General features: G+C 42.8%; 1 protein-coding gene across 2 annotated transcripts in view; it reads left to right on the top strand.

Moving 5' to 3' along the window:
• GUCY1A1 (guanylate cyclase 1 soluble subunit alpha 1) overlaps positions 1 to 22,655 on the top strand; it is a 436,773-nt gene that overhangs the window by 378,800 nt on the left and 35,318 nt on the right. The gene's annotated exons all lie outside the window — the stretch shown is intronic.

A 22,655-nucleotide genomic window follows, 5' to 3' on the forward strand; every position in this document is an offset into this window, starting at 1 on the left:
ACTATGTGTGCCTTTCGTTTCAAGTACCTGGTGGTATATCATTAGCAGTTCTGAAAGCACACTTAATGCAGTCACTGTTTACTTGCGCCACCCTCTGAGAAATCGAAGGACAAACCCTGACTGACACCCATTTGACTGCCCTAGAATACCATTAACGAGCATCTGTGTTTTTAAGAACCTAATTTGTGTAGTTGATCAGCGGACACGACACATGCATTGCTAGCTGCCTTGAGATTTTCCATCACTACATATGTGTAATGGTTTCATGTGATTAGATGCAGATGTCAAATTAGAAAATGCAAAAAAAAATATATATATTTATCGAGAGCAATAGATGTCACATTTAGACAATTCGCATTTTTTTTGTCTTTTAAGTACATTTTGTTTGTTTTCTTTTCTGTATTAATTTGGTGTTTGCAATGCTTCCTTAGACTATAGCAGTAGCAACCGCCCAAAAGAGTAGTGGGTTGTAAAGAATTATATTTGAGCTCTTTGATAAATATTTTAATATTCCTGGTCTTGTCGGTAGTCGGTGTTAGAATCATAGTTTCCAAAAGATAGATGTGATTGATGATGAAATAAACAACATACCTGATGAAGATTGCTTGTGTATGGCAATAAACTGCATGCTGTCCGTGGTGTTTTTTCATTGTGTTTGTGGTTTGATGGTTGCTGTTCATATTCAAATATGATATTTTGCCTTACAGTGGACCGTGCTTCTTGTTTTAATGACAAAGAGCATCACAAGTGGTCAATGTCAAATTTAACAATTCTGTAAAATTATTTTTGGGATGAGTAATCAACTTACGTGACAGTCATTTGTATCCATCGTGTTTGTTGCTGATGGTTTACTTGATTGTCATGTACTGGGAAAGAATTTAAATAATGTAAAGTATGGCATAACTTAATCAGGTCTGTACATGATGTAATAAAACACAAATGGAAGCATGGAAAATTAGGTAAGCTTTGCATTCAAATGGTTATGTGTGTATGATGAATGCAAGGCTGGGATCTTAGTAGGTCAGGAAAAGTACAACTGCATCATTTGGTAACAGTTTTATCAGGAGATCTCTTAGGAGGCTGTGCAGTGTAGGGTTGCTTTCAGAGTTGGATGGACAGTCTTTCGGCTACAATTACCTAGTGCATGTAAACAAAGCTGATAAACTGTCATTTGCTAAAATCTTTAAATTGTAACTTCACATTTATCCTAATCCTAGTTATTGAGAGAGAGGTAAAGGACGGAAGTATAGCTGTAGTGTATCAGTATTTCTTGATCTAGCCCAATGCTACACCATCTTCTTTCACAGAGTTACTGGAAAGGTTTCTAGTAGCAGAAGAAGGCCGGTAATCTCAGCCATAAGATAATGCATTGCACATGAGTGTTATATCTAATTCCCTATCATTGTTGACAATATTTAATGACAATAACACCAGGTTTAACTTCTACCCTAATAGCTTTTTTGGCTTGCCAACAATTTAGTGCTGGCAGTGATTGTTCTGTAATGGGGCACACTGTGTTCAAGTCATTGGGGAAGTGGACTCTCAGATGAATGATGCAGAAAAGACAGTCAAATTGAAAACAGGTAAAACAAATAGCAGCAGGTGATGATAAGTAATTTTAACGATACAAATATTGCAGTTTTCCCCGCTTTGTATCTTATTGCCTAAGGTGCACAATAACATTTTACGAAAGAATTTCACCCTTGCAGCCAGGTGCAGTGAGTGATTGCGCCTTCCTGTAAGGGGATGTCTAGGGGGTCCAGAGGGATGCTATTAGGGGGTGTACAAAGAGTGTGCCAACTTTTAGGTTGTGCACTGTCAATGCGCCTTCTCACATCTTCTTTGCATCTGCACCCGCGTCTATAATACAGCGCGGATGCAGAGACAAAGGCATTTGCTCATTTGCGTGGGACCACGCCACCATGCAAATGAGGGAATACGCTCTGGTGATAGCGCTGCCAAGATATGTGCATCCACACAATCTGTATTACAGAAATGGCCACACAAGTGTCTGCAGCCCTTTCTGTAATACCAAAGTTCCCTGCGGGGTGCACAAAACGGGCGAACATCCCCATTGCACCCCCTGAGCACTTTCCAGAATACAGCCAAAGGGGTGCATCCTGGAGCCAAAGGCCACAGGTGAAGAGTTAGCGCTTCTACTACTTTACAAGCATATACATACACACAGGTGGAAGTCGGCATTTTTTGATAAATCAGTGCACTGTCCCTGACTCTTTCGGGGGCAGACAACTGATGTGCAGCTTAGCAGATGGGGACAGTTCACCTGAATTCTAATTTAGCGCCTGCTGCATAAAAACTCTTCTGCTGCGTCATCAGTAGCATGTAAGTCAACATCTGAGCAATCTCACCCATGGAAGCTGAGTACCAGGAAGCCAAGACTGTGTCATCCCATTTAATTTGTATTAACACCTCCGAGCAGCTGAAACTGCCACAGCCATCTCCCTGTTTTGGCTGAGTTCTGATATCTCCCCAGGAAAGAGTGTACGATCGACACAGCCTGGACTGACCCACACTAATTTGCCTCTGCCACAAATCAATCATTCTGAGACACGCGTGATGATGTCACTGCACTCCTTCTATTTCGCCCTTTTGTGGTGCGATAGTGATGGCAGAAGGCCATAGTGTGGTTAATATATCACCTACCGCCTGTATTATGCTGAAGGTAACTTCCAAAATCTGTTGGTCTGCTTAGAGGCGAATGCACATATTTTAATTTAGTGCTGGGATTTGCAAAATTACATTGAATTAAACAGAATTCCCTTAAATTGTACAGGAAATGAACTCTCGTACATGAGTGTTTAACAGAAATGGGGGAGATCAGGAAGCTGTCGAGTAGAATAGTATGTTTATATCATTACAAATAGAAAGCTAAAACTATTGAGCAAGGTCCTTTTGCTACACTAAGGACCAATAGGTTGTGAGGTTGGACTTTTTTAAAGAGGAAGCAAATATGACTGATGTATTTATTGGCTCATTCTATATGTAAAGAGTGCTTTTTTGGCATTGTATACACATAGACAAACAATTGAAATCGCTTTTTTAAATGGTTGATCCGATTGTTCATTATTCTGAGTAGAGCATTTAATCATTTTGTATAGCTCAATGGTTGAATTAAATAGGCATCTCAGAATGTAGCTGCTTATAATATAATACATTATATTGTTTACTTACACTTTAGTGCAATTATGGTGGATTTTTTTAATGCTATATATCACTGGATATTCCTAGTGCTTCATTTTTTAATGAAAGAGTGCTGGTGCCCGAAGCTCCACTAAGTAGCAGATGACTGCTGCAATTAAACACCAGTGTTCCAAATAGCAAGGGCACTGTTTGGGAAGAACTAACACAGCGCTGCACAGCAAGTTACCTTGCTGTGCATGCGTCACAGGAATGTGCTGTATTTTAGGCAACATGGTGCATTCCTGTACTTTCCCTTGCGCCATTTTGGCAACTTAGCGCCAACGCAGGCACCCTTGCTCCATATCACAAAGAGCCTGCCTGAGTACTCTCACAAAGGGGTTTGACACTAGTCTATTGTGACTGCAAAAAATCTGTGGCCAGGGAAGAGAGGCAGGAAATTCCATGCACCTTTAGTAAGTGGAAACCTCTAGAAGCTTCTTCTACTTCAAAGTGAGCACCAGGTATAAATCTTTGACCTCAGATCCCAACTCTTCAGTACACATCTTCACTGGTGGAAGTCTTAGTGGAAGTACTGCTGTGTGTGCTGCTCTACTGCAAGAAGAACTGCCACTCTGCTATCCTGCTACACTCCTGTCAGAATGAAGGACTATTCTCCGATTTATAGAGAGGAGGGACACTAGGAGCTGATTATTTGGTCCAGTGATCCTTAGTCCCAAAAAGTAACTAGTACACAAAGGGTGTCACTGTTCCTTGTAGAGGATGAAAGAGGAAGAAACTTTTTTTCGTGTGCTACTCTATCTGTGGGGGACAGTGTGTCCTCATCATAATGCCCTCACACAACACAAAGGATGTCATGCTTCATCATTTGGGCTCTGCTCCTCGTCGGGCCGGCGCTGCAAAGCCCTACGGGTCCCCCGAAGGGTCTCTTCATCAGAGATCTTTTGATGAGAAGCCGTTTGGGTGCGTGTGCATAAGAGGCAGTGAAGTCTAAAGTGGTGTGTTAAAAAATGACTGGGGGGAGAGTGGGTACTATTTATTAGGGTGATCCCTCTGTCATTGTTAAAACAAAGTTTGTAGTGCTGCTCTAGGGGATATTATGTCCCTCTGTTGCTGGGTATATGTCCTTAATGGACATATATAACGCTCAATATGTTTCGCGCTGTATGTGGCCTCAGAAGGAGGTCCAAAATACTTCTTCAGGACCTAAGGAAGGTCACTTTTAGTATCAGTGGCGGCCTGAACTAACCAGTGCCACCACGTTTGTTGTTTCTGAAAAGAGAGAAAGTGTAGGACAAAAGTGTAGTATGGTTAATATCTTGTCATGATAGGTTGTCCGGGTCATCCATTGGAGGGCCTGGTGCGCATTACCTTTAGCGTGATAATTATCGCTATAGGTTGGCATAAGTGCATGTATAATAACAGTGATGAGAATAATTAAAATGATTTTTCTCAGCATAGTGACAGACATACACAAATAGGTATAAGATCAATGATTAGATTTTGCCAGTGTAGTTCTATATCCATACGTTTACTCTGCCGTTCATACGGTAACCCTCGGTAATGTACCCAGGTTGATGTGACTCTATAAAAAGGCTCATTCATAAGGTAAGTATATGAACTATTGCTGTTTAGGTAGATAATACCGCAAAGTAGGCCCCACCATTGGTGGCAAACCTCTAGACACTGTTGTCTTGTTTCTTTTTACAAAATACATCATGTTTCTCACCCCTTAATATTAGAGTCAGGACCTCATGAGATCAGTGAGGGCACTCGGGAACTGTGAAATGAGAGAAGGCAAGGAAAATAGTGCTAAAAGGTTTCGGTGCAAAAACAAGTGCAATAGTCGTAGGATGAGGAACAACTCAGGACAAGGAGCCAAACCAAGAAAATTAGTGGTTAACCTGTCTAACAGGACCCTAACACCAACAGAAGAATCAGTCCTACAGAGAGGAATAGGCTTTGTCCCCACTTCCAGAGAGGACCCGTTTAGACCCACTGGTGAATTACACACCTCCTTCTGGAAATTATGTCTGAGATCCTTTTTCAGACGCTGGACATGAACAAGACGGACACAACCACGGCAGACACAGGCCTACGTAACCCATCAAAATTCACGCCTACCACAGCAATGACTAGCACCGAGATACTGACCTATGAAAAGGGGGTACTACAAGACATAAAGGGCTTACAACTGAACAAGGTTTATAATAACCTACCTACAAGAGAGAGGAAAGCCCTTGAAGACCTCAACAGTGATCAGACAGTTACAATAAAACCTGCAGACAACGGCAGAGTAATCGTCATTCTCAACACTGAAGCCTACAACAATGAATGCCACAGACAACAGGTAGTATCAAAAAATAGACACAGATACCACAGATTCCCTCACAAGAAGAATCACCAGATAGAGTAGCACATGAAAAAAAGTTTCTTCCTCTTTCATCCTCTACAAGGAACAGTGACTCCCTTTGTGTACTAGAATGAAGGACTAGTGTTGCATCTTGAACCCAGGACCACTAGAGTAACTTTGAGGGCCAACTGGCCTCTTGATCAGAAACCTCAGGGTCAGAACATGCTTCCTCCATCTTCTTCCCATCACCTGGACTTAGCCAGCTGTGAGTCCTACCCTCCCGAGTGGTGCCACCCCAGTTCTGGACCCTTGGAATTGGGCCTGAAGATGCTATGCCAGGCCCAAATGTGGTCTGAGCAGACTAATTCATCAGAGCCGTAGTGCAACGCATTGGCAACCAAAAACTCTGCATTGGAGCCGCTGCATGACGCCTCACCATACTCCACATCAGGAGTACTGTGTGGTTCATCTCGGGCACAGGCCTTCGCATCCCTGACTTCTAGTAACTATCAAAGTGCTACATATACTTGATGCAGGCCTTTGCATCACAAGTCGCTTATTGATGGCATCCACAACTATGATTCTGGACTCTACATCACAAGCACTGCAGCTTCATCGGATCCATCCTGTATGCAGTGCATCTCCAGCCAGGACTTCACATCCCAAACCCCTCATCAATGGCATCCTTGATGATGATGCAGGGTCTCGCATCGAAGCTTTCCAGCTCCTAAGCTATACTGATGCGTGGCGCATCCTCGACTCGGAACTCCGCATCTCTCCGCAATTAGGATTTAAAGTACTCTTGTTCAGTGGGCCTAACTCTGTCCCTATAGCTGACCTGTGCTCCATCATAGTCGTTTGAATTTGTGACTTTGTCCCAGTCCAGCATGACCAGATTTTCACCATTAGCACTTTGGGCTTTTTGGTGTTATTCTCACTTAAATCTTTAAAATTGCATATCGTTGGTTGTTCTAATTGGATTTATATCGTTTTGGTCTTAAATTATTCATTTAATATTACTTTCTGTTTCTAAATTGGTGTGTGATTTTTTTAATGTTGTGTTTCACTTTATTACTGTTTGAAGTGCTCCATAAATACTTTACACATTGCCTCTAAGTTAAGCCTGACTGGTTTTGTACCAGGCTCCCAGAGGGATCCGTACAGGTCAATTTGGAGTTGCTTGTGACTTCAACCTGACAAGGTTTGTGGTATGGTTTTACCCCCTCAACCAGTAACCTAATTTCTTACACCAAAAATAAGTAATGGTGCCCCCACATCCAACCACTGACTCAATTTAGGCACTGGATATACCACTTTGAGGGATGTCTTAATATGGGTGTTGATAAAGTGCACATGCTATGCATTTATTCAAATTGTGGCAACATCACACATTATATGCATGCACCTGATCTTTGATATGGTATGTCACCAGTGTTGATTCTGCCAAGTAACTTACATTTTGTTTCAAGTCATTGATCATGGTCATTTAAATTCTGTGTAAGTCATCTCAATTTTGCTTCCAACGCTGTAAGTGGCTAGTTGAAGATAATTGGGGAGGCATTGGTAATGTCAGTAGGGATTTGTGAGTTATAAAAAAAGAGTATTATCTCAAAATAATGACTGAAGAACATATTCTCCACACAATTTTTCATCCATTTTATCTCTGTATAAACAGTTCAAGATTCTTCTGGCGCTCACTGTGAAGCACATACTTGTCCCCAAATATGCTAGTACTGAAGGGATAAAAGTAAATAAATGGTGGCATATATATATATATATTTACTATAATCACCTATATGAGTGATCAGGCATGTGCAAGACTATGGAAAGTACCATGATATGCCTAGTAGGGAATGGCTTAATGACAAACTGTATGTGCTCAAACTGCCTAATGGAAAATGTAGTTCATTCTGCTAATGATATGCCCCTTGTATCAAACAGATCGGAAAAGCTAGTTAATTGAAGATGGATAAGATTGGGCATCAGGACATAAAGGCAGGCTGCAACAGCTATTTTACATAAAGTGACATTTATTTAACTAGTGCTAAACATTAGAGATAAAAACAGGCATAGAATTGATTGGTAGTTTCCATGAGTATAACAAGATCTAAATTCTAGAATTTGTCATAAGGTACGCATATAAACATCAGTTAAGTGCGCTTATGCTTATGTGAGTAGGGGTTTTGAATGACTTCAAAAAAAGGGAATTTTTCACCCGATAAATGGTTAGCTAAGTATTCCTAATGCGGTTACTTGTCAACTTCCCAGCTACTATTGAGAACAGTATTTAAGATCTTTGCAATTTTACTAATCTGGTTGGATGGCAATACGAGTCAGGCATGAGGGAAGGGGAACAAGGAATGGGATGAAGAAGATTACCCCCATGGGCAATGAAGAATTGTGTAATTGGAAATTACCTTGAGGGGCCACTTTGCACAACAGACATGAACGTTTAATGCAGCGGTACTACAAAAGAAACAGTGAATGCAAGGACCCAGAGGACAACACCTTGGAACAAAAATCTATCTCCCTGTTGCTACTTACTTGGAGACAGTGATGGAGAATGAAAGTACATAGCACATTCCATGAGGAAGCCCTGTAATACCAGAAGCAGACACCCCTGAGCCTTCACCCACGGAGAGACATTGCCTTCGTGTATATAGGAAATTCAGTACCCACAGAAGCTTCGGCTGAGGAAATGGCAGACCTGATCCACCTACTAAGCCAAGTCCCAGAAGGCTTAAGACACTTCCTAGCAGAGTTAAAGTTGTCAAACAACGAATCACAACAGGCAATATCTGCAGTCCTTACCCGGTATCTGAAATTAGTCCTCTGGTATTCCAGAGTGCAGCGATCTAAGGTGCTCTGAAATGGGTTCAGGGAAGATGGAAGGAAGAGCACATTTTATGCTAAGGGTTCAGTTTAGGATGGATTCTAGGAACGACGTTGCATCTAACCTCAGGTTTACCCTGTCAGAAAAAGCCCAAAGATAGGCTGGCACACAAAGCAGTTAATCCAACTCTCTCATGTGTTTAGTTAAAACAAAGCCAACAAAGGGAGATGCCTAGGTGGACCTCCTAAGAACAAATATAATGCATAAAGCCCCAAGTCCTTTAAATAACCCCAAGGTTCCATTCAAGCCTTGTTGGTTGCCCATTGAACCCTAAAAATTGAAACCACCATGCACTTATCAAAACCATACAAAAATAACTGAACTAGAACAAAAATGACTGAATTCTTCACAATGTTAAGCTATGCAATCCACCACAGACTGACACACCAAGTTAAAAAATATAATGGTGGGCCCTTGCCTCACGATGGAATCCCTGCAAAATTTCTGGAATCCACAAAGGTCGATCCCTGCAAGGTCACTACACTAGAAAACCACTGTCAGAGGTGCCCTGAACTCTCAAGGGCGCAGCACTTAACCTTAGTCTCTGGAGAGTCAAGAGGGGAAACAGAGGGGCACTCAAAGTTCCTGGAACCATGGGGAAAACCCAATTCTTCTCCACCTGTAGAGGAGAGGAAGCCTGGCCAGGGCTAAAAGAGAGTGTTCTCCAACACCCAAGCCTGAAAATTAGGCACATACAATATAATCCTCCAGAGAAAGTGAATCAGGGAAAAAGTATGAAGAAGACCTTCCGGCCTGGGACAGGGTAGAGTATCAACCTCTTCCACCCCTCCTCCCCAGCATATAGAATCCAGGGCTAGTACTACCAGAGCTTGGTAACCTGCCAGGAGACAAACATCTCCAAGCCAGGACAACTAAATCTCAATCAAAATAGGAGAACATTTGGGGGGACAATCAAAGGTCCTGAGATAAGGCATCTGCTCCACAGTTAGTCATACCTTTCGGATGTACTGCCGGGAAACGTGACCTGAATCTCTGGCCAGTGATCTCATGCTGAGCAGATGGATAAGATTTGGTGCCATTTGAAAGATTCAACTATGACTTGGTTGTCCTATTGTTTGTTTAAACAAGAACAGCTGCACCCAGGTCTTGAGGATGATCAACCTGCAGTGCCTGAAACACTGCCATCAATTCACCCCAATTTGAGGAATGACAAGCTCCCTAATAGGACCACAGTCTGAGGTCACAAAGAGCTCTATCAGTGGCTCTACACCCCTGACCCCTGGCATTTATTAGCCCATCCTCCAACAAACATGTGTGGCTTTACCGCAATTCCTGTGCTTTCCAGCTTACAGGCAGGACAAGATGGGGTTCCCCAGGCAAAAGAGATCAGAACCTGGGGATCTGTCTGACCATAATCCTTAGATGGGTCCAATGGACTAAAATGGGGACAGCGGACATATTGTGCTGCAAATAAGGCAACCACAGAGCTGAATCCCTAGATTCTGAACCTGGATTGGAGAAATGAGCCTGACCCACATCAGTTGTTATCCGGACCCCTATGTTCTGCGAGTCTTAAGCACGAGTGAGATGAGACTATACCAAGTTCAGGAGGAATGCATGTTCCTGAGGAAGATGGCAACATGATAGATGTTCTGTTTTATGTCCATTGTGGGTGCACACATGAGCCAGTTGTCTAAATATGGGTGCTCCATCCTACCCTCATTGTGCAGGGTCACAACCTGAGGAGCCTAAACCTCTGCAAATGCCGTTGGAAATGATTTGAGGTCAATCAAAAGGACGACAGACTGATTCTGGCCTGACTGAATCACAAACTGAATGAATCTTTGATTGCTAGAGTGCACCAGGACATGCAGATACCTATTCTGCAAGTGCACAGAGGCCATGATTTCCCCTGGAGATACCCTCTAACTAAACTTCTACAGAGTGTCCATTTTAGAATTAATGGTAGGAATGAAGTGATTGAGAGCCTTCAACTCACTGAAGAAAAGGAATCTTATGGTGTGTTTCATCACAATGGAAATAATTCATCGACACCACTCATTCCCCTAGAGGGAAACCACGTCTGTCTTGATCAAGAGATCTTGAGTTATGGAGTGCCTCTTGACTTGTTGAAGAGGGCCACTAGGAAAAGGCATTTCCAATGTCTGGAGGAAGCAATGACAACTCAATGTTCTAGCTGTTTCTGATAACACCCTGTAGCAAAATAAGAAGACAAGCCTCTTAGTGAGCGAGATTTCCTCTCTGTGATGAAGCCAGCTGATCTCTGACACAACCCTTGGCAGGAAGTGAAACAGTTGGGTGCTTGAAGAAGCCCTTGAGGAACTACTGCTTCTCCTGGAATTTATGCTTATAAGAGCAGCAGCAGGAGAATCTGCAAGCCCTGTTGGAAAGGCGAAAGAGTGAATCAGCTTGTAGTCATATGTGGATTCTCAGGACAAATCAAATCAACTCAGGTGTTTGTTAAGCGCAACTACTCACCCGTAAGGGTCTCAAGGCGCTGGGGGGGTGTGGGGGGGTTCGCAGGTTCCAGTCCATCAAGGAGGGGGTCTGTCGAAGAGCCAGGTTTTGAGGTTTCTTGCAAAGATGGGGAGTGATGTTATCTGTCTGAAGTGGTGCGGAAGGTCGTTCCAGGCTCTGGCCGCGCGGAAGGAGAAGGAACGGTCTCCCGATCTGGTCTTTCTGGTGCGGGGGACCACGGCATAGGAGAGCTGGGCTGATCGTAGGGTCCTTTAGGGTGCGTGGAATTTGAGTCGACTGTACAGGTATGCTGGTCCGGTGTCGTGGAGGGCCTTAAGAGCGTGGGTTAGCATCTTGAAGGTGACTCTAGCTTCATTGGGGAGCCAGTGGAGTGTGCACAGGTGCTGGGAGATGTGGCAGTGTCTTGGCAGGTTGAGGACCAGTGTTGCGGCGGCATTTTGAATGTTCTGTAGCTTGCGGGTGAGGTTTTTGTTTATTCCGGCATAGAGTGCGTTGCCGTAGTCGAGCCTGCTGGTGACCAGGGCGTGAGTGGCGGTCTATCTGTGTTCGAGGGGGATCCATTTGAAGGTCTTGCATAGGAGGCGGAGGGTGTGGAAGCAGGAGGACGAGATGGAGTTGATCTGGCGGTCCATTTTGAGCTCTGAGTCCGGGATGATTCCCAGGTTGCGTGCGTGGTCCGTGGGGGTGGGCAGGCTTCCGAGGGCGGGAGGCCACCAGGTGTCGTTCCAGGCGTCTGGGTTTCGGCCCATGATGAGTACTTCCGTTTTGTTGGTGTTTAGTTGTAGGCAGCTGTTTTTCATCCATTTGGCGACGGCCTCCATGCCTTCTCGAAAGCTGTGTCTGGCGGTGTTGGGTTTGTTGGAAAGGGAGAGGATGAGTGTTTTTGATCATTGAAGGCTTGGAAACCTGCTACTCCTACTCCTTTTAAGAGCAATTCTGGCAGGGAATAATTTTGGATGCCCTGTTCCTTCCAGTGTCTCATCAAAAACTGGGGATGACAGGGGCACATCTATCCATAGTGGAATCCATAAAGATTGCACCAGGAACCAGGGATGTGCGTTGTCACTGCTCTCAATTATGGTTGTGTTTTTCACATTCAAACAATGGGATGGAGTAAATTTTCCTTGTGTAATAAAAAAGCCCTCTAATTTCAGATTTGTGCTGCAGTTATATAGCCACTCTCTTACTTGGGGTTCGAGTCTAAGCACATTCTCACTTAATTTCCCTTGATTCCCTTTGATGGGTTTTCTTCTATATCTGTGCCCTCCTTTCAGAAGCCAAGGCAGATTGAGGTTGGTGTGATGTGCTGGTCAGCAAACACCTACTTAAGCACATCCACCACTCTTCATGAGTGCAGCTGATGCATGCAAAAGGTTTGTCTTTGGCATGCCAGAGCAAGCATACCTGCAGCAGTCTGTGCGAAGACCAGACAGACCAGCGGGATATGCTGCTCCTTCCATCAGGATCCAAACTCACTATATAGCTTAAAGTATGGTGATTAGAAGGCCCCTATTTTAACCATAAATTGAAACCAGTTCATCTTAGTGCTCACTCCCATATGAAACTCAAGTGGGAGTTTACTCTTTGCTTACAGAGTACTTCCCTGACCATGCTTTTTAATTGGAGACTTGGCTTAGTGAAGCATCAAGTCTTTATATTGCACTTGCCATTCCAGAAGGTTATTCCATTCTTTTATGTAGTTGAAGCTCCAAGAGGGAAGGTGGGGTTGCCATATTTTTAAATCATATGTAAAAGCCATTCTCCATGAGGTTGCACATCTCACTATGGAGGAAGTGCTGGTCCCCCCAAATGTCACACTCAGTTTTGTCCTAGTATATATGTTTTCCATACTTCACAACTTTCCTGTACAACTTTTTTAATTGAATGTGTGTTGTGAATATCCCGGGAGATGACAATTGTTTTAGGAGACTTTAACATTTAGACTGATAATCCCTCATGTAACATTTTGTAAAATGCATGATCACCCCAATTGTTTGGACTGATGCTGCTGTTTGTTTGACTCTGAGCACTGGGACTATGCTAATCTGGCCTCAGTGGAAGTGCTCTGACCCATAAAACATGTTGACATTGTCTTTACTCCTATTTGCACATTTAACTTACCTATATATCCCTAGTATATGATGAATAAGTGTCCTCAGGGGCTGTAAGTTATTGTCACTCGTGAACTGCAGCAATTCTTGTGCCACCATGAAAGTGACAATGCAAAATACGACTGCAGGCTTGCCACCTGTATCCTGGCTGTACAGGATTCTACTGCAAATTTGACCTGTCAAAATAGCTGCTTTGATATACCTAAACACTCCTTTTAAAATAATTTTACTCCTAAATTGTCCCTAATGGCCAATAAGGCAGGGTGCATGATATTTAAAAGAAGAACATGGAAAGGTTTTATGTAGAATATGTTGGTTACAGTGATTAGGACTCAAAAGCTATTTTGACTGTCGCAGGTTTAGCTGTTCCTAAAAAAAGCATTAGGAGTTAATATTACATAATGTTATCTCTGCTTAGGAACCACATACAAAGTTAATTAATGGACTTATTAAAACATTTCTTAAAAATCCAATTAATTGGTAAAGTCACATTTGTACTAAATATTTTACAATCTGTACTTTTAAAAAGTCAGGTCTTGCTTGCCTGAAACCTCCAGAAGCCCATTTGCACGACCTTCCAACTGTCACCCAGAAGCTGAATAGCTCCTTGATGAGGTGTTAAGCTTGCTCTCAGAACTGAGACAGAAGCCTTAGGTGTGGGGAGGTGTTTGGTTCCTCTGACTGGATGACCTTCTGGGCAGCACCTAGGAACGTAATTATCTTTAAAGAGGCCTACCCTGTCACAGTCAGATGTAACTAACAACTGGGATTGCCCCTTCTTTTGTCCGTCTACCAGCCAGGCACCAATCCCAGAGCGAGTGGAGCTACCCCCGAAACTGTTTTCAGTGATCACAGAGGAGTGGTTTCTCAGTTCTTTGGCTTTACCTCTAGGGTGGGCACAGTAGCTCTGCACAAAGGAGGAAAGGTTCTGCAATTGTTGTTTTAAGGAGAGCGGGGAACTGTAGGATTGTTTGTAGTTGGGCACAGAGGACCTGATGCAAAGGTGGGTAGGGTTACCCTGGTAATCTTTTCCATATTGGTTACGGAGGTGCCTGGAGTCACCCACATCCACATACTAGAGACAAGCATAAATGTAGCACCCTGGCACCCTCTTCAGATCACTGCTGGACCTGTGGAAAACAGAAGAAGGATTGCACCTGCTGTTGAGACCTGTGAGGAAAACCCTAAGGGCTGACCTGCTCCCACTTATACCTAGGTCAAACACTTTTAAGCTACAGGGGCACAAAAGTTGCAAGAGGCTCACTTTCCTAGAAGAGCCCAGCTGACAATGTTCAGCTAGACCTGCTGTGGACCCTGCTGGTGGCTTCTGTTGGAGTGAGTACTGATCCCCAAGTGCTGTTCCGTAGGTCCTGGATCCCTTGGCTGGTGTCAGAGTGTACTCCTCCTGCCTAAACCTAAAAATCTAGGACTTAGAAAAATGTTGCCAACTTTTTGCTAAGATAACCATTGCGTGACCCGGACCAACCTGCCAGCCGATCTGCTGAGGGTGCATTGTCACTGGACCTCACTTCACCGCAGCTCTCTCTATGTTCTACTCTGCAGCACAGCTCCCTCTACATTCTCCTCTGCAGCAGCAAATCCATGTCAGCTGGTCTGATGTGGGCAGACATCTGAAAAAGTCTACCCTCTTTGGCTACAGCCTGCATCCTTTGCCTGCTGAGGAAATCAAAATTCTAGGGAGCATACTATGGACTCTTCTTGCTCTGAGCTTTTCCCACGTTTTTCCATGGCTTCACCACACACTCCTCTTTTGTCAACCCATCCTTGATGAGCCTCTCTTCAGATCCAGCCTGCAGCCTTGCCCCGCTGAGGACTCTACCTTCTTGAAAAAATTCTAAGTGTGAGGGTAACTTTGTGACTGGGCCAACCTGACCTGTGTACCAAACCAGCGTTCCATCCTCAAACCTTACCCTTGTCCCTGTCAACTGCGATCTGCTGCCCGAGGTTGGCACCTTACACCTTTTTGGCTGTATTATTATTAGAAAATGTAAAAATTAATATCTCTGGTTCTCCATATTGGATTTTTGTCATTTTTTTCTTTAATCTAGTCACTGTTTGTAAATCGTAGTGCCATTTATTGTGTCGCGTTTTTGACATTGCAACTGCTTTGGTACTTACAGATGCTTTATACATTTTCCTACATTAAGCTTGTCTGGTTTGTGACATAGTTTTCAGGGGTTGAGATCAGGTTTAAATTACAGAAACATTTACATTTACTGGACCTAACAAGAATAGTGCAATTATTACTTGTGGTGAATTACCCTCAACCCCAACTAAAACTCCGCCTTTTCTTATAGTAAGAATGAGGATTTCTTGGAAGTCATGCTCTGTTAAGGTCTCACTCAGTTCATCATAAGTCCTACCCATGTTGCAGGCTGTAAACCTGATATCCTTCTCCAATTTAGTCGAAATACCTCTAATCCTTTCCCTTCTATGGACTGCCCACTGGCTTGCCATTTTTTTCTTGGCAATTGATCTACACTCTCAGGGGATACAGCCTCAAGGGGGATTAGAACACTGCACCTGTGAAATAAACTCAATGTTATCCGAAGCTGTGATATTTTTATTTCATGGTGGAAACCCTTTAGTTTCTCTTGTGAGCTGAGATATATGATCATTTTAATATCTGACTCACAGAAACATTGATCAACTCTTCACCTCTGCAAACAGATCTAGAACTTTGCAAACAGCAAACAATCCCAAGTTTGCCCCAGGAACAGAAGGAAATGTCTTAAATTACAGTGTTGTAATATGGTTATATGTTGTAGTATTGTCCAATGTTGTAATGTGGTCCTTTGAAGGACCTTAGAATGTTTGGGAATTCCTTTGCTGGCATGGGAGTAGCAGTGTTCAGTCTTTGACAGTTGTAAGGAACTGGCAAAGGGGGCTGTCACACTCAATCTCTGATCCTGAATAAATCAATTCTTTCACAAAAACAACGTTGCAGTGTAATGTTTCACAACATATTTTTCCAAACGAGTTGCCAGTTCTTCCCTTACAGACCTTGAGGTCACAGATTGATTTCCAAGAATCATCGTAAACCTAACCGACATAGGAATGGCATCTAGCATGTTGAAACAGAAAGAGACAACACAGAATCAGTGACATTGCTAATTTGAAGTGATGCTCAAGAGGCTAACTGTACCTGAGGTCAGGCAAAGTCAAGAACAAGGTGAAGTGAAGTGCGCCGAAGAAAAATGCAGAGGCGATGAAGTGGTCTAGCCAGAGTAAATAAACAGCTTGGGAGGTAAGCGCTGTGGATACAAGCTTGTGCAAGGTCATTGCACAGTAGAAATATGTGTGCCAAACAGTAAAATTAATCAGCAAGGAGGAAAGTGAGGAAACACTGAAAGTATAGTCTAGACAACCGGCTGTGTTTCTATAATAGCACGCAAGTGAAGAAACGCTAGACAACCCACTGTATTTATATAAAAACGTTCAAGCGAGGAAGAACTTAAAGATCTTGACAGTAAAAAACAAACAAACATTGAATTAAGCATGTAGCAGTGTATGTATATCTGCCTTGATTTATTATGCAACACGTGCTGAGCAGTTGACAGTTGTGGCAGGCCCCGCCTCCCTGCATGCCAATTACCGAATATGCGGGGCATAGCTCCACGTGCGAGGAAAGACTCTGCCATCTCATGCTCCTCTCCCTCTCTGTGAATTCTTGGCAGAATGTCATGTGCACCTTCTCCGTTGTGGCAAGGCGCACTTCAGCCATTGGGAATATCACACTCTGCTCGTGCTCTATGAATGTCTATGTGTACACCTTCCAAATTGTGCAGAGGCATAGTTTGAGGGTGCGAACTATAAAATAAACAAGGCTCATGTCCACTGAATGTGCTCAGTGCTGATAGGCTTTTGCCCATGCTTTGCATGTGCCCTGTCAAATGCCACTGCTGCCTGCCTCTTTGTAAAGGTGCAGAAGGATTTGTTAATTCCTTACCGCCGATTATCTGTGAGATAAAATAAAAAGGAGGAGAATCTCATTTGATTCAATTGATTCCCATTCAAGCTTCTGCAGTCTTGTCAACTGTAGTCACAGTTGTGGATCCTCACTGAGCAAGGACCCTTCAGCAACACTTTTGGGGCACAATAATAAATAAAAGGATATCCTCAAAAACTGTAGTCACAGAACCTTCAGAAACACTTCTGGGACAAAATAAAAAAAGAAAGGAAAGACCCTCAGGCTTGATTCTTAACCTGTTTCCTGCGTGCGTCGGCCAATGGCCGTCGCGAGCACTACCTGGTTAGTGCTGCGCACGTCCGTTGGCCGAACCCGGCCCCGCCCACTCATTAGAATTCCTGCGGTGGAATTTGCGCCGCGGTTAACGGGTTAAGCAAAAGTGTTCAAACCTTCACTTCCACTATTTGATTGCACTTGCAATATAATATTGGATCAATTCTGCTATGGATATCTCATCAATAACACTTGGCTCAACCTGGAGATCAACCAATTGAGTGGGAGGAGTGGATAGATCTATTTGACAATTATCTTGAGGCATTAGATGGGCAGGAGTTTTGCCTAAACAGGAAAAGGGCAACATTACTGAATGCCCTATGTAAAGAGGGACAACACATATTTAACTATTTACCAGTATTACCAATTGAAGAGGGCCAACCTGACACAGATGTTTACAGTAGAAAAAAGCAGAAAAAACTACAACTGAGATTCACAAAGGGTATAACTGTAGTCATGAGGAGACACAAATTTTGATCCCAACCATATTGGGAAGGACAGCCTATTGATGACTTTATTTCCAGGATACGCAAATTATCGATAACATTTCAATCTGGGCCCCTGACGGTTTAAATGATTCAAGACCAATTAATACTGCAGTGTAGAAGTAGAAAATGCAAGAATGGTTGTGGGCCGCTGAAAACCCAACATTGAAGGATTCTTTTCATTTGGCAAAATTATTGAAGAATCTTAATTGTGCATGAGAGAAATGGATAAAAGGGATGTGAAAGGTGAAGTGTCAGCAGTAGACATAACGATGAGTGAGGTAGGGATAGCAGCCACAGCCGGTACTACCAAGTCATGAAAAGAGTTAATGAATAAGAAATCTTCAAGTAAAATGTGTGGAAGGTGTGATAACTACAATCATACTGCAGAGGCAAACAGTTGTTTTACAATAGAAAAGGAGTGTAGGAAATACAGGCGAAATGGACATTTTGTTCAAAAGGGAAAATACCATTGTTGTCTAATTAGGTGATTCCTGAAACCATGAGTGTAGGGGTAGATAGGATCTTATATGTTGAGGCAGAGGAACATTTTCCTGGTAGAAATCAAAGGCTGAAGGCAGAATCTTTACTGCGAGCAAAACAAGTTGATCTAATGATTAATTCAGGGTCCCTATACACCATTATACCCAAAAGTAAATTTGTGTCCGAATGGCAGCATGTGAAGTTGCTCCCCAAACATATTAACCCGGACGGATTTCAGGGTGAAAAGATTGATATTATAGGCTACATATTTGTAGACATTCCATTTGGAGGAAGGTATATGTGGCAGAATCAGGTGCGCCAATTCTAGGATGGGTTTACCAATTTTATTTGCCCATTGTAATAAATCCTTGTGCTCCCAATCAAATCATGGTAGTAGAAGAGGTTATGTTGCATTATGTCATCAAGGAGGCAGAGAATGTTTTTTTTGATGGTATGGGACAATTTAAAGGATACACTTGTAGGATAGAACTAAAACAAGGAGTGATTCCAGTACAACACAAGGTCAGAAGAGTACCTATAATGGTCAGGGATGAGGAGAAGAAACTGCTTGAAGAGCTGTTGGAGAGTTGGGTTACAGAACCTGTGGAAATGTCAAATTGGATCCCTCCAGCAGTCATCATACACAAAGCGGATGGCAAACTCAGATTTTGTGTAGACTTAAGACGTTTAATTCAGTATGTTGTAGCGGACAACTTTCCAACATAAATTAATTAATATCAATGGAGGAAGATTTTTCTCTAAGTTGGGTCTAAACATGCCTACCACCAAGTAAAGCATCATGAAGATTCCAAATCTTTGACGTATTCATAGCCATGTAAGGCACTTTATAATTTACCAGAATAGCTCTTTGGGCTGTGCTCAGCATCAAGTGTCTTCCAGAGATTTATGACTGACATATTTAGAGGTGTCAGTAACCTCATCTATTTTCAAGATGACAAATTGTTTTTTGGGGACAGTGTGGAGAGTTACAATTTCATCTTAACAGAATTCCAAAGTCAGGATTGACATTGAAATGATAGGACATTAAGGAAAGAAAAATGGGTTTTCTTGGCTAAGGAAATTGAGTATCTTGGTCATACCTTATCTGCTGATGGGATTAAACCTAAGAAAGATCAGTTGGCTGCTATCAAGATGGCACCAGCACCACAAGGCAAGGACCAAATAAGATCTTTCTTATGTTTGATCAAGTACTACTCGAGAAACTAGAATTTTATTGAGATTAAGTGTAAACTTTTCTTAGGGTACTCCACAAAAAGCGTGTTATGATAACATCTAAGAAGAAGTGTGTGAGGCGGGGATTTTGGTACCATTTGACACTATTTATAAGTCTGCGGTCACAGTGGATGCACGTGCAAGTGAAATGGGGCTGCCTTATCAAAATTTCCTGGGCCCACAGAAAAGACAGTTGTATTTCTGGTTGAAAGAGCTCATTAAGGGTGAGAAGGCCCTGGAAGATGACATCACTTAACATGGTGGAGAGGAGGACTCAAGGAAAACAACTGAGATGGAAGGAAGGAGCAAAAGCAAAAATTGTACTAGGTAACTGGGTGAAAATCAAACCAGGGCTAGCAGCCAAAAGCATGTGTAAGTTCTGTGGACCGTTTTGAATTAAAGAAATCTGTGTGGTGTTTAAAAATAGTGTACAAGTACAAATGACTTTATTCGATTGTAAACCTTACATTCATAAAAGCGCAATTCATAAACAAACAGTTAAAATCAAACCATCCATTTCATTTGTGAGACAAAAATTTACATAAACAATATAAAACAAGAGTAACAGGCAGAATGAACATGTTAAGAATATAAATAATTATAACAAGGTAAAAAACTTAAAAATACCTAACGGCAATAGCAGCATAATTATCCCTCCATACTTTTCCTGAAAGTAATTGCTAATTTCAGAAAACTGCATACAAATAAGGTGCAGTCACATTTCAGGAGTTGAAGGTAGTAAAGTGCTGGTTTGATCTGTGCAAATTTCAGTTCTTTCAGGCATGGTTTTAGATATAGCCTCCGAGGTACTATGTAATAAGGACAAATAAATAAAAAGTGTTCCAGATCTTGCGGAGACTTCCCGTCGCAGCCGCAAGCTGGCAACACTTGACCTCGATGGGCCCCACTCGGTACCGCCAGTAAGAGATGAAACAGGTCAAAATGGAACCTTGTTAATAGGTAACGTTCGTAGCCAGTCATAGGCCATGATAGATATGGTTCCATTTGTAGACAGGTTTTAAGTAGAACATGTTTCCTAACACTGTCTTTCTGGAGCTCAACCTCCTCCCGGGCAAAATACCTGGTTGTCATGAATGTATTTTTCACAAAAGTGACATCTGATTTAGTAATGAAATTTGGGGTTAAAAACAGGTCAGGCCGTCCTATTTCAATAAGACGATCGTTAATATACTTCAGCCACGGGACCTTGAACCTACCATCCCATGTTAAAGCTTCTTTTAGTATATCATGGGTAAGAGGTATGTCGTTATTTAGCCAACAGTTCATCCAACACAATAGGGGATTTGCTGCTATTCTATCACTAAGGTAGGGCACACCTAGCTCCTCGTGTACCGAGAAGTTTCCGGTTCCCCTTGGCAGCCTCAGTATCTTCTTCAGAAAGTTATTTTCTACAACCTCCAGGTCCCGCGTCTGGCTGTAGCCCCAGAGCTCGCTTCCGTAGCAAGCAACGGCAACGCTCTTGGCCTGGTATAATTTAAGCAAGTCAGCCACCGGGCTATTGCCCATTTTTCTCGCGAAGCCAAGTATGGCTGCGTTAAAGCGGGTTACCTCGCCCTTCTTCTTAAGAACAGCGGGGCCCCAAGATAATTGATGATCAAGAAGGACCCCGAGGTATGAAAAGGTTTTGGTGGTTGGAATTTTTTCCCCATTTATGTTAAAAAGATTCGATTTTCGTGACCCTAGGCCTGTCTTCATAACATAGGACTTAGAGTTGTTAATACTTAGGCCTCGAGACTCCATGAAATCAAAGAAGGAGTTTAAAAGTGTCTGAAGGCCGATTGCTGTCCTTGAAATAAGGACAGCGTCGTCCGCGTAGAGCAGAACTGGAACGCCTTTTCGGCCTACATAGGGGTAATCCGCTCCAGTTCTTAGCAAGTATTCCTCCAACTCGTTGATATAAAAGTTGAAGAGGAATGGAGCCAGGATACACCCCTGTCGAACACCCCGTTTAATTCTGATATCCCCCGTCACTTTCAGGTCTTGGGTATATCGAACGTTAGCTCTTGTATCGGAGTGCAGGTCAGCCAGTAGGTTAATTAAATTCTGCTCAACGCCCATCTTTAACATGGTGTCCCATAGTTTGCCTCTGTCCACACAATCAAATGCGGACGATAAGTCCACAAAAGCCATGTGGATGGTTTCCTTCCGGGCCAAGGTGTATTTACCTATAATCAGATATAGGTTCAGACACTGAGTTACTGTCGAGTGGCCAGGTCTGAAGCCGTATTGTATTGGGGATATAACAATATTCTCATTTGCCCATGCAGTTAACCTGTTCAGGATTACACCCCCTACCACTTTGGCTACAGAATTGATTAAAGATATTGGCCTGTAGCATAACGGGATACTACGATCGCCCTTTTTAAACACGGGCACTATAGTCGATAGCCCCCCACGACTTTGGACATCCAAAGGCTGCAGCTGCATTTACTACAGCAGTAAGGACAGGGGCCCATAATGAGATACAAGATTTAAAAAGGTCCGGAGGCAAGCCATCCGGGCCTGGAGCCTTGTTACTAGTTAGCCCTTGAATGCCCTTTTCTACTTCATTAACTGAAAAGCACAAAAGATTCTCCATAGGAGTTAAAAAGTCATTTTCTGCCTGTTGCTCATTGCTTTTAAAGATTGCACTAAAGTGAGTGACCCAGTCCTCCTCTGGGATATTAGTACCAAGTGCAGTGTCACTGGGATTGTCAAACAGGGGTTTATTAATAATTTCCCAGAATTTGCTGCTATTGCCCAGGACTGATGGATCAAGCAGAGACTCCCAGGTACAAGCCTTAATTTCTTTTTTCCGTTTAGCAAGTGATTTCTTGTAAATCAGTCGCAGGTTTTTAATTTGACCTGAATCTCTGGGTTTGGTTTTTAGCTCCTTTCTCAGGTCTCTGCTTGCCTTAGAGCATGTGTGGTCAAACCATTTAGAATTGTTTCTAACTCGTCCCTTCACTGGAACTATTAACATAGATCCTACTGATAACACCACAAACTCAAAAATGGCTAAGATTTGCTCTGGGGACGTAGATGGTAACACACAAGCCGCAAGTTCCTCACCACATGACTTATTGATTTCAGTGTACAGGTTTTCATGATTTACCAAATACCATTTCAATCAACGTTTACCATTTATACATTTTAAAGTTCCCCGGCCTTCACAGTTCATTCGCTGTTCAAATACTCCCCCACCCAATCTGAT

The sequence above is a fragment of the Triturus cristatus genome, chromosome 2_2, assembly GCF_964204655.1.
Source record: "Triturus cristatus chromosome 2_2, aTriCri1.1, whole genome shotgun sequence".
Lineage (NCBI taxonomy): Eukaryota > Metazoa > Chordata > Amphibia > Caudata > Salamandridae > Triturus > Triturus cristatus.